The 13,345-nt window shown below is 40.6% G+C and overlaps 7 non-coding genes across 7 annotated transcripts; all 7 read left to right on the top strand.

Moving 5' to 3' along the window:
• The first annotated feature begins 4,234 nt into the window (after positions 1 to 4,234).
• On the top strand, positions 4,235 to 4,314 carry TRNAR-ACG (transfer RNA arginine (anticodon ACG)). Its single transcript has one exon. It is a non-coding gene; the product is annotated as a tRNA-Arg (tRNA).
• A 1,270-nt stretch (positions 4,315 to 5,584) lies between these two features.
• On the top strand, positions 5,585 to 5,657 carry TRNAR-ACG (transfer RNA arginine (anticodon ACG)). The gene has a single exon. It is a non-coding gene; the product is annotated as a tRNA-Arg (tRNA).
• A 401-nt stretch (positions 5,658 to 6,058) lies between these two features.
• Positions 6,059 to 6,131, top strand: TRNAR-ACG (transfer RNA arginine (anticodon ACG)). The gene has a single exon. It is a non-coding gene; the product is annotated as a tRNA-Arg (tRNA).
• A 1,858-nt stretch (positions 6,132 to 7,989) lies between these two features.
• TRNAR-ACG (transfer RNA arginine (anticodon ACG)) lies at positions 7,990 to 8,062 on the top strand. Its single transcript has one exon. It is a non-coding gene; the product is annotated as a tRNA-Arg (tRNA).
• Positions 8,063 to 8,474: 412 nt separating this feature from the next.
• On the top strand, positions 8,475 to 8,547 carry TRNAR-ACG (transfer RNA arginine (anticodon ACG)). Its single transcript has one exon. It is a non-coding gene; the product is annotated as a tRNA-Arg (tRNA).
• A 1,377-nt stretch (positions 8,548 to 9,924) lies between these two features.
• On the top strand, positions 9,925 to 9,997 carry TRNAR-ACG (transfer RNA arginine (anticodon ACG)). Its single transcript has one exon. It is a non-coding gene; the product is annotated as a tRNA-Arg (tRNA).
• A 401-nt stretch (positions 9,998 to 10,398) lies between these two features.
• TRNAR-ACG (transfer RNA arginine (anticodon ACG)) lies at positions 10,399 to 10,471 on the top strand. The gene has a single exon. It is a non-coding gene; the product is annotated as a tRNA-Arg (tRNA).
• Positions 10,472 to 13,345: the final 2,874 nt, after the last annotated feature.

Genomic DNA, 13,345 nt, shown 5'->3' with positions numbered 1-13,345 from the left:
TGGCACCTTCGATATTAGGGCACATGTATTAGTTTTCAAGTTATATATGTATGTTTTCATTACAACATCAACTTTACGATAGAGCAACTCACCTTCGATAAACATGTGTCATAAGAATCCCAATATCTGTTTCATTTTCTCACACCTGTCATTGGTGAACACCAATGGGACCGATGAGCATGTGAGCATCTGCAGGTCAAATGAATCGGCTGGAGTTTCTGCCATTCCAAAGTTTGCATGTCTCAAAACTGTCATCGATGAACGCTATTGTGATCGTCGAGCGTTACGGCCAAACAGTCAACGCATACTATAATTCAAAATTCAGAATATCTAGAATTCAATTGACTTAACTTTTAATTCCTATGTATTTCGATTGTTTCAATATGTGTCACGAGTGTTAGGCAAACGCATCAAAGGTGAGCAGGGCGTGTGGCACAACGGATATCGCGTCTGACTACGGATCAGAAGATTCCAGGTTCAAAATTTGGCACGCTCGATATTAGGGCACATGTATTAGTTTTCAAGTTATATATGTGTGTTTTCATTACAACATCAACTTTACGATAGAGCAACTCACCTTTGATAAACATGTGTCATATGAATCCCAAAATCTGTTTCATTTTCTCACACGTGTCATTGATGAACACCAGTGGAACCGATGAGCATGTGAGCATCTGCAGGTCAAACGAATCGGCTGGAGTTTCTGCCATTCCAAAGTTTGCATGTCTCAAAACTGTCATCGATGAACGCTATTGTGACCGTCGAGCGTTACGGACAAACAGTCAACGCATAGTATAATTCAAAATTCTGAATATCCAGAATTCAATTGACTTAACTTTTAATTCCTAAGTATTTCGATTGTTTCAATACGTGTCACGAGTGTTAGGCAAACGTAACAAAGGCTAACAGGGCGTGTGGCGCAACGGATAACGTGCTGACTACGGATCAGAAGACTCCAGGTTGGAATCCTGGTACGTTTGGTATTATGGGACATGTATTAGTTTTTAAGTTATATATGTATGTTTTCATCACAACATCAACTTTACGACAGAGCAACTCACCTGCGATAAACATATGTCATATGAATCCCAAAATCTGTTTCATTTTCTCACATGTGTCATTGGTGAACACCGTTGGGACCGATGAGCATGTGAATCTGCAGATCAAATGAATCGGCTGGAGTTTCCGCCGTTCCAAAATTTACATGTCTCAAAACGCAATTGTGACCGACGAGCGTTACAGCCAAACAGTTAACGCAAACTATACTTCAAAATTCTGAATATCCAAAATTCAATTGACTTAACTTTTAATTCCTATGTATTTCGATTGTTTCAATATGTGTCACGAGTGTTAAGCAAACGCTTCAAAGGTGAACAGGGCGTGTGGCGCAACGATAACGCGTCTGACTACATATCAGAAGATTCCAGGTTCAAATCCTAGCACGCTCGATATTATGGCACATGTATAAGTTTTCAAGTTATATATGTATGTTTTCATCACAACATCAACTTTACGATAGCGCAACTCACCTTCGATAAACATGTGTCTTATGAATCCCAACATCTGTTTGATTTTCTCACACGTGCCTTTGATGAATACCGGTGGGACCGATGAGCATGTGAATCTGCAGATCAAACGAATCAGCTGGAGTTTCTGCCGTTCCAAAATTTGCATGTCTCAAAACTGTCATGGATGAACGCTATTGTGACCGTCGAGTGTTACGGACAAACAGTCAACGCATAGTATAATTCAAAATTCTGAATATCCAGAATTCAATTGACTTAACTTTTAATTTCTATGTATTTCGATTTTTTCAATACGTGTCACGAGTGTTAGGCAAACAAATCAAAGGCGAACAGGGCGTGTGGCGCAACGGATAACGCGTCTGACTACGGATCAGAAGATTCCAGGTTCAAATCCTACCACGCTCGATATTATGGCACATGCATTAGTTTTCAAGTTATATATGTTTGTTTTCATCACAACATCAACTTTACGACAGAGCAACTCACCTGCGATAAACATATGACATATAAATACCAAAATCTGTTTCATTTTCTCACACGTGCCATTGGTGAACACCAGTGGGACCTTTGAGCATGTTAGCATCTGCAGGTCAAATGAATCGGCTGGAGTTTCCGCCGTTCCAAAATTTGCATGTCTAAAAACGCAATTGTGTCCGACGAGCGTTACAGCCAAACAGTCAACGCAAACTAAACTTCAAAATTCTGAATATCCAGAATTCAATTGACTTAACTTCTAATTCAAATGTATTTCGATTGTTTCAATACGTCACGGTGTCACGACTGTTAGGCAAACGTATCAAAGGCGAACAGGGCGTGTGGCGCAACGGATAACGAGTCTGACCACGGATCAGAAGATTCCAGGTTCGAATCCTGGCACGCTCGGTATTATGGTACATGTATTAGTTTTCAAGTTATATATGTATATTTTCATCACAACATCAACTTTATGACAGAGCCACACACCTGCGATATACATGTGCCATATGAATCCCAAAATCTGTTTCATTTTCTCACACTTGTCATTGGTGAACACCGGTGGGACCGATGAGCATGTGAACATCTGCAGTTAAAATGAATTGGCTGGAGTTTCTGCCGTTCCAAAATTGTCATGTCTCAATACTGTCATCGATGAACGCAATTGTGACCGACGAGCGTTACGGCCAAACAGTCCACTCATACTATAATTCAAAATTCTAAATATCCATAATTTGATTGTTTCAATACGTGTCACGAGTGTTAGGCAAACGCATCAAAGGCTAACAGGGCGTATGGCGCAGCGGATAACGCGTCTGAATACGGATAGAACATTCCAGGTTCGAATCCTGTCACGCTCGGTATTATGGCACATGCATTAGTTTTCAACTTATAAATGTTTGTTTTCATCACATCATCAACTTTACGACATAGCAACTCACCTGCGATAAACAGGTGTCATATGAATCCCCAAATCAGTTTCATTTTCTCACACGTGTCATTGAAGAACACCGGTGGGACCTATGAGCATGTGAACATCTACAGATCAAACGAATCGGCTGGAGTTTCCGCCGTTCCAAAATTTGCATGTCTCAAAACGCTATTGTGACCGACGAGCGTTACAGCCAAACAGTCAACGCAAACTATACTTCAAAATTCTGAATATCCAGAATTCAATTGACTTAACTTTTAATTCAAATGTATTTCGATTGTTTCAATACGTCACGGTGTCACGACTGTTAGGCAAACGTATCAAAGGCGAACATGGCGTGTGGCGCAACGGATAACGCGTCTGACTACGGATCAGAAGATTCCAGGTTCAAATCCTAGCACGCTCGATATTATGGCACTTGTATTAGTTTTCAAGTTATAAATGTATATTTTCATCACAACATCAACTTTATGACAGAGCAACTCACCTGCGATATACATGTGCCATATGAATCCCAAAATCTGTTTCATTTTCTCGCACGTGTCATTGGTGAACACCGGTGGGACCGATGAGCATGTGAACATCTGCAGGTAAAATGAATTGGCTGGAGTTTCTGCCGTTCCAAAATTGTCATGTCTCAATACTGTCATCGATGAACGCAATTGTGACGGACGAGCGTTACGGCCAAACAGTCAACGCAAACTATACTACAAAATTCTGAATATCCAGAATTCAATTGACTTAACTTTTAATTCAAATGTATTTTTAATTGTTTCAATACGTATCACGACTGTTAGGCAAACGCATCAAAGGCGAACAGGGCGTTTGAGCAACGGATAACGCGTCTGACTACGGATCAGAAGATTCCAGGTTCAAATCCTGGCACGCTTGATATTATGGCACATGTATTAGTTTTCAAGTTATATATGTATGTTTTCATCACAACATCAACTTTACGACAGAGCAACTCACCTGCGATAAACATATGTCATGATAATCCCAAAATCTGTTTCCTTTTCTCACCTGTGTCATTGATGAACACCAGTGGGACCGATGAGCATGTGAACATCTGCAGGTAAAATGAATTGGCTGGAGTTTCTGCGGTTCCAAAATGTTCATGTCTCAATACTGTCATCGATGAACGCAATTGTGACCGACGAGCGTTACGGCCAAACACTCAACGCATACTATAATTCAAAATTCTGAATATCCAGAATTTAATTGACTTAACTTTTAAGTCCTACGTACTTCGATTGTTTCAATACGTGTCACGAGTATTAGGCAAACGCATCGAACATGAACAGGGCGTGTGGCGCAACGGATACCGCGTCTGACTACGGATCAGAAGATTCCAGGTTCAAATCCCAATTCCTGGCACGCTCGATATTATCGCACATGTATTAGTTTTCAAGTTATATATGTATGTTTTCATCACAACATCAACTTTACGACAGAGCAACTCACCTGCGATAAACATATGTCATGAGAATCCCAAAATCTGTTTCATTTTCTCACCTGTGTCATTGATGAACACAAGTGGGACCGATGAGCATGTGAACATCTGCAGGTAAAATGAATTGGCTGGAGTTTCTGCCGTTCCAAAATTGTCATTTCTCAAAACTGTCATCGATGGACGCTCTTGTGACCGACGAGCGTTACGGTCAAACAGTCAACGCATACAAAATTCAAAATTCTGAATATCCAGAATTCAAATGACTTAACTTTTAATTCCTATGTATTTCGATTGTTTCATTACTTGCTACGAGTAATAGACAAACGCATCAAACGCGAACAGGGCGTGTGGCGCAACGGATAACGCGTCTGACTACAGATCAGCAACTCACCTGCGATGAACATGTGTCATATGAATTCCAAAATCTGTTTCATATTCTCACACCTGCCATTGGTGAGCACCGGTGGGACCTCTGAGCATGTGAACATCTACAGATCAAACGAATCGGCTGGAGTTTCTGCGGTTCCAAAATTTGCATGTCTCAATACTGTCATCGATGAACGCTATTGTGACCGACTTGCGTTACAGCCAAACAGTCAACGCATACTATACTTCAAAATTCTACATATCCAGAATTCAATTGACTTAACTTTTAATTCCTTTGTATTTTGATTGTTTCAATACGTATCACAAGTGATAGGCAAACGCATCCACTTTGAACAGGGTGTGTGGCGCAACGGATAAGGCGTCTGACTACGGATCAGAAGATTCCAGGTTCGAATCCTGGTACGCTCGATATTATGCATTAGTTTTCAAGTTATAAATGTTTGTTTTCATCACAACATCAACTTTTCGACAGAGCAACTCACCTGCGATAAACACGTGTCATATGAATCCCCAAATCTGTTTCATTTTCTCACACGTGTCATTGGTGAACACCGGAGGGACCTATGAGCATGTGAACATCTACAGATCAAACGAATCGGCTGGAGTTTCTGCAGTTCCAAAATTTGCATTTCTCAAAACTGTCGTCGATGAACGCTCTTGTGACCGACGAGCGTTACGGTCAAACAGTCAACGCATACTATAATTCAAAATTCTGAATATCCAGAATTCAATTGACTTAACTTTTAATTCCTATGTATTTCGATTGTTTCATTACGTGTTACGAGTAATAGACAAACGCATCAAACGCGAACAGGGCGTGTGGCGCAACGGATAACGCGTCTGACTACGGATCAGAAGATTCCAGGTTCGAATCCTGGCACCCTCGGTATTATGGCACATGTATTCGTTTTCAAGTTATATATGTTTGTTTTCATCACAACATCAACTTTACGACTTTGCGATAAACATATGTCATATGAATCCCAAAATCTGTTTCATTTTCTCACATGTGTCATTGATGAACACCGGTGGGACCAATGAGCATGTGAACATCTGCAGGTAAAATGAATTGGCTGGAGTTTCTGCCGTTCCAAAATTTTCATGTCTCAATATTGTCATCGATGAACGCAATTATGACCGACGACCGTTACGGCCAAACAGTCAACGCAAACTATACTTCAAAATTCTGAATATCCAGAATTCAATTGACTTAACTTTTAAGTCATATGTATTTCGATTGTTTCAATACGTGTCACAAGTGTTAGGCAAACGCATCAAAGGAGAACAGGGCGTGTGGCGCAACGGATAACGCGTCTGACTACGGTTCAGAAGATTCCAGGTTCGAATCCTGGCACGCTCGGTATTATGCCACGTGTATTAGTTTTCAACTTATATATGTATGTTTTCATCACAACATCAACTTTACGACAGAGCAACTCACCTGCGATAAACATATGTCATATGAATCCCAAAATCTGTTTCATTTTCTCACATGTGTCATTGATGAACACCGGTGGGACCAATGAGCATGTGAACATCTGCAGGTAAAATGAATTGGCTGGAGTTTCTGCCTTTCCAAAATTTGCATGTCTCAATACTGTCATCGATGAACGCTATTGTGACCGACGAGCGTTACGGCCAAACAGTCAACGCATACTATACTTCAAAATTCTGCATATCCAGAATTCAATTGACTTAACTTTTAAATCAAATGTATTTTTATTGTTTCAATACGTTTCACGACTGTTAGGCAAACGTATCAAAGGCGAACAGGGCGTTTGGCGCAACGGATAACGCGTCTGACTACGGATAGAACATTCCAGGTTCGAATCCTGTCACGCTCGGTATTATGGCACATGCATTAGTTTTCAACTTATAAATGTTTGTTTTCATCACAATATCAACTTTACGACATAGCAACTCACCTGCGATAAACAGGTGTCATATGAATCCCCAAATCAGTTTCATTTTCTCACACGTGTCATTGAAGAACACCGGTGGGACCTATGAGCATGTGAACATCTACAGATCAAACGAATCGGCTGGAGTTTCCGCCGTTCCAAAATTTGCATGTCTCAAAAGGCAATTGTGACCGACGAGCGTTACAGCCAAACAGTCAACGCAAACTATACTTCAAAATTCTGAATATCCAGAATTCAATTGACTTAACTTTTTATTCAAATGTATTTCGATTGTTTCAATACGTCACGGTGTCACGACTGTTAGGCAAACGTATCAAAAGCGAACATGGCGTGTGGCGCAACGGATAACGCGTCTGACTACGGATCAGAAGATTCCAGGTTCAAATCCTAGCACGCTCGATATTATGGCACTTGTATTAGTTTTCAACTTATATATGTATGTTTTCATCACAACATCAACTTTACGACAGAGCAACTTACCTGCGATAAACATATGTCATATGAATCCCAAAATCTGTTTCATTTTCTCACATGTGTCATTGATGAACACCGGTGGGACCAATGAGCATGTGAACATCTGCAGGTAAAATGAATTGGCTGGAGTTTCTGCGGTTCCAAAATGTTCATGTCTCAATACTGTCATCGATGAACGCAATTGTGACCGACGAGCGTTACGGCCAAACAGTCAACGCAAACTATACTTCAAAATTCTGAATATCCAGAATTCAATTGACTTAACTTTTAAATCAAATGTATTTTTATTGTTTCAATACGTATCACGACTGTTAGGCAAACGTATCAAAGGCGAACAGGGCGTTTGGCGCAACGGATAACGCGTCTGACTACGGATCAGAAGATTCCAGGTTCAAATCCTGGCACGCTTGATATTATGGCACATGTATTAGTTTTCAAGTTATATATGTATGTTTTCATCACAACATCAACTTTACGACAGAGCAACTCACCTGCGATAAACATATGTCATGATAATCCCAAAATCTGTTTCCTTTTCTCACCTGTGTCATTGATGAACACCAGTGGGACCGATGAGCATGTGAACATCTGCAGGTAAAATGAATTGGCTGGAGTTTCTGCGGTTCCAAAATGTTCATGTCTCAATACTGTCATCGATGAACGCAATTGTGACCGACGAGCGTTACGGCCAAACACTCAACGCATACTATAATTCAAAATTCTGAATATCCAGAATTTAATTGACTTAACTTTTAAGTCCTACGTACTTCGATTGTTTCAATACGTGTCACGAGTATTAGGCAAACGCATCGAACATGAACAGGGCGTGTGGCGCATCGGATACCGCGTCTGACTACGGATCAGAAGATTCCAGGTTCGAATCCTGGCACGTTCGGTATTATGGCACGTGTATTAGTTTTCAACTTATATATGTATGTTTTCATCACAACATCAACTTTTCGACAGAGCAACTCACCTGCGATAAACACGTGTCATATGAATCCCCAAATCTGTTTCATTTTCTCACACGTGTCATTGGTGAACACCGGAGGGACCTATGAGCATGTGAACATCTACAGATCAAACGAATCGGCTGGAGTTTCTGCAGTTCCAAAATTTGCATTTCTCAAAACTGTCGTCGATGAACGCTCTTGTGACCGACGAGCGTTACGGTCAAACAGTCAACGCATACTATAATTCAAAATTCTGAATATCCAGAATTCAATTGACTTAACTTTTAATTCCTATGTATTTCGATTGTTTCATTACGTGTTACGAGTAATAGACAAACGCATCAAATGCGAACAGGGCGTGTGGCGCAACGGATAACGCGTCTGACTACGGATCAGAAGATTCCAGGTTCGAATCCTGGCACCCTCGGTATTATGGCACATGTATTCGTTTTCAAGTTATATATGTTTGTTTTCATCACAACATCAACTTTACGACTTTGCGATAAACATATGTCATATGAATCCCAAAATCTGTTTCATTTTCTCACATGTGTCATTGATGAACACCGGTGGGACCAATGAGCATGTGAACATCTGCAGGTAAAATGAATTGGCTGGAGTTTCTGCGGTTCCAAAATGTTCATGTCTCAATACTGTCATCGATGAACGCAATTATGACCGACGAGCGTTACGGCCAAACAGTCAACGCAAACTATACTTCAAAATTCTGAATATCCAGAATTCAATTGACTTAACTTTTAAATCAAATGTATTTTTATTGTTTCAATACGTATCACGACTGTTAGGCAAACGTATCAAAGGCGAACAGGGCGTTTGGCGCAACGGATAACGCGTCTGACTACGGATCAGAAGATTCCAGGTTCAAATCCTGGCACGCTTGATATTATGGCACATGTATTAGTTTTCAAGTTATATATGTATGTTTTCATCACAACATCAACTTTACGACAGAGCAACTCACCTGCGATAAACATATGTCATGATAATCCCAAAATCTGTTTCCTTTTCTCACCTGTGTCATTGATGAACACCAGTGGGACCGATGAGCATGTGAACATCTGCAGGTAAAATGAATTGGCTGGAGTTTCTGCGGTTCCAAAATGTTCATGTCTCAATACTGTCATCGATGAACGCAATTGTGACCGACGAGCGTTACGGCCAAACACTCAACGCATACTATAATTCAAAATTCTGAATATCCAGAATTTAATTGACTTAACTTTTAAGTCCTACGTACTTCGATTGTTTCAATACGTGTCACGAGTATTAGGCAAACGCATCGAACATGAACAGGACGTGTGGCGCAACGGATACCGCGTCTGACTACGGATCAGAAGATTCCAGGTTCAAATCCCAATTCCTGCCACGCTCGATATTATCGCACATGTATTAGTTTTCAAGTTATATATGTATGTTTTCATCACAACATCAACTTTACGACAGAGCAACTCACCTGCGATAAACATATGTCATGAGAATCCCAAAACCTGTTTCATTTTCTCACCTGTGTCATTGATGAACACAAGTGGGACCGATGACCATGTGAACATCTGCAGGTAAAATGAATTGGCTGGAGTTTCTGCCGTTCCAAAATTGTCATTTCTCAAAACTGTCGTCGATGGACGCTCTTGTGACCGACGAGCGTTACGGTCAAACAGTCAACGCATACAAAATTCAAAATTCTGAATATCCAGAATTCAAATGACTTAACTTTTAATTCCTATGTATTTCGATTGTTTCAATATGTGTCACGAGTGTTAGGCAAACGCATCAAAGATAAACAGGGCGTGTGGCGCAACGGATAACGCGTCTGACTACGGATCAGAAGATTCCAGGTTCGAATCCTGGCACCCTCGGTATTATGTCACATGTATTCGTTTTCAAGTTATATATGTTTGTTTTCATCACAACATCAACTTTACGACTTTGCGATAAACATATGTCATATGAATCCCAAAATCTGTTGCATTTTCTCACATGTGTCATTGATGAACACCGGTGGGACCAATGAGCATGTGAACATCTGCAGGTAAAATGAATTGGCTGGAGTTTCTGCCGTTCCAAAATTTTCATGTCTCAATATTGTCATCGATGAACGCAATTATGACCGACGACCGTTACGGCCAAACAGTCAACGCAAACTATACTTCAAAATTCTGAATATCCAGAATTCAATTGACTTAACTTTTAAGTCATATGTATTTCGATTGTTTCAATACGTGTCACAAGTGTTAGGCAAACGCATCAAAGGAGAACAGGGCGTGTGGCGCAACGGATAACGCGTCTGACTACGGATCAGAAGATTCCAGGTTCGAATCCTGGCACGCTCGGTATTATGGCACGTGTATTAGTTTTCAACTTATATATGTATGTTTTCATCACAACATCAACTTTACGACAGAGCAACTTACCTGCGATAAACATATGTCATATGAATCCCAAAATCTGTTTCATTTTCTCACATGTGTCATTGATGAACACCGGTGGGACCAATGAGCATGTGAACATCTGCAGGTAAAATGAATTGGCTGGAGTTTCTGCCGTTCCAAAATTTTCATGTCTCAATATTGTCATCGATGAACGCAATTATGACCGACGACCGTTACGGCCAAACAGTCAACGCAAACTATACTTCAAAATTCTGAATATCCAGAATTCAATTGACTTAACTTTTAAGTCATATGTATTTCGATTGTTTCAATACGTGTCACAAGTGTTAGGCAAACGCATCAAAGGAGAACAGGGCGTGTGGCGCAACGGATAACGCGTCTGACTACTGATCAGAAGATTCCAGGTTCGAATCCACGCTCGGTATTATGGCACATGCTTTAGTTTTCAACTTATAAATGTTTGTTTTCATCACAATATCAACTTTACGACATAGCAACTCACCTGCGATAAACAGCTGTCATATGAATCCCCAAATCAGTTTCATTTTCTCACACGTGTCATTGAAGAACACCGGTGGGACCTATGAGCATGTGAACATCTACAGATCAAACGAATCGGCTGGAGTTTCCGCCGTTCCAAAATGTGCATGTCTCAAAAGGCAATTGTGACCGACGAGCGTTACAGCCAAACAGTCAACGCAAACTATACTTCAAAATTCTGAATATCCAGAATTCAATTGTCTTAACTTTTAATTCAAATGTATTTCGATTGTTCCAATACGTCACGGTGTCACGACTGTTAGGCAAACGTATCAAAAGCGAACATGGCGTGTGGCGCAACGGATAACGCGTCTGACTACGGATCAGAAGATTCCAGGTTCAAATCCTAGCACGCTCGATATTATGGCACTTGTATTAGTTTTCAAGTTATATATGTATATTTTCATCACAACATCAACTTTATGACATAGCAACTCACCTGCGATAAACATATGTCATGATAATCCCAAAATCTGTTTCCTTTTCTCACCTGTGTCATTGATGAACACCAGTGGGACCGATGAGCATGTGAACATCTGCAGGTAAAATGAATTGGCTGGAGTTTCTGCCGTTCCAAAATTGTCATGTCTCAATACTGTCATCGATGAACGCAATTGTGACGGACGAGCGTTACGGCCAAACAGTCAACGCAAACTATACTTCAAAATTCTCAATATCCAGAATTCAATTGACTTAACTTTTAAATCAAATGTATTTTTATTGTTTCAATAAGTATCACGACTGTTAGGCAAACGTATCAAAAGCGAACAGGGCGTTTGGCGCAACGGATAACGCGTCTGACTACGGATCAGAAGATTCCAGGTTCAAATCCTGGCACGCTTGATATTATGGCACATGTATTAGTTTTCAAGTTATATATGTATGTTTTCATCACAACATCAACTTTACGACAGAGCAACTCACCTGCGATAAACATATGTCATGATAATCCCAAAATCTGTTTCCTTTTCTCACCTGTGTCATTGATGAACACCAGTGGGACCGATGAGCATGTGAACATCTGCAGGTAAAATGAATTGGCTGGAGTTTCTGCGGTTCCAAAATGTTCATGTCTCAATACTGTCATCGATGAACGCAATTGTGACCGACGAGCGTTACGGCCAAACACTCAACGCATACAATAATTCAAAACTCTGAATATCCAGAATTCAATTGACTTAACTTTTAATTCCTATGTATTTCGATTGTTTCAATACGTGTCACGAGTGTTAGGCAATCGCATCAAAGGGGAACAGAGCGCGTGGCGCAACGGATAACGCGTCTGACTAACGCGTCTGATGAGCATGTGAGCATCTGCAGGTCAAATGAATCGGCTGGAGTTTCTGCTATTCCAAAATTTGCATGTCTCAAAACTGTCATCAATGAACGCTATTTTGACCGTCGAGCATTACGGCCAAACAGTCAAAGCATACTATAATTCAAAACTCTGAATATCCAGAATTCAATTGACTTAACTTTTAAGTCCTACGTACTTCGATTGTTTCAATACGTGTCACGAGTATTAGGCAAACGCATCGAACATGAACAGGGCGTGTGGCGCAACGGATACCGCGTCTGACTACGGATCAGAAGATTCCTGGTTCAAATCCCAATTCCTGCCACGCTTGATATTATCGCACATGTATTAGTTTTCAAGTTATATATGTATGTTTTCATCACAACATCAACTTTACGACAGAGCAACTCACCTGCGATAAACATATGTCATGAGAATCCCAAAATCTGTTTCATTTTCTCACCTGTGTCATTGATGAACACAAGTGGGACCGATGAGCATGTGAACATCTGCAGGTAAAATGAATTGGCTGGAGTTTCTGCCGTTCCAAAATTGTCATTTCTCAAAACTGTCATCGATGGACGCTCTTGTGACCGACGAGCGTTACGGTCAAACAGTCAACGCATACAAAATTCAAAATTCTGAATATGCAGAATTCAAATGACTTAACTTTTAATTCCTATGTATTTCGATTGTTTCATTACTTGCTACGAGTAATAGACAAACGCATCAAACGCGAACAGGGCGTGTGGCGCAACGGATAACGCGTCTGACTACGGATCAGCAACTCACCTGCGATAAACATGTGTCATATGAATTCCAAAATCTGTTTCATATTCTCACACCTGCCATTGGTGAGCACCGGTGGGACCTCTGAGCATGTGAACATCTACAGATCAAACGAATCGGCTGGAGTTTCTGCGGTTCCAAAATTTGCATTTCTCAATACTGTCATCGATGAACGCTATTGTGACCGA

This window comes from Saccoglossus kowalevskii, chromosome 6 (genome assembly GCF_978046115.1).
Source record: "Saccoglossus kowalevskii chromosome 6, keSacKowa6.1, whole genome shotgun sequence".
In the NCBI taxonomy this organism is placed as follows: domain Eukaryota; kingdom Metazoa; phylum Hemichordata; class Enteropneusta; family Harrimaniidae; genus Saccoglossus; species Saccoglossus kowalevskii.
This window is presented reverse-complemented; position numbering and strand designations above follow the sequence as displayed.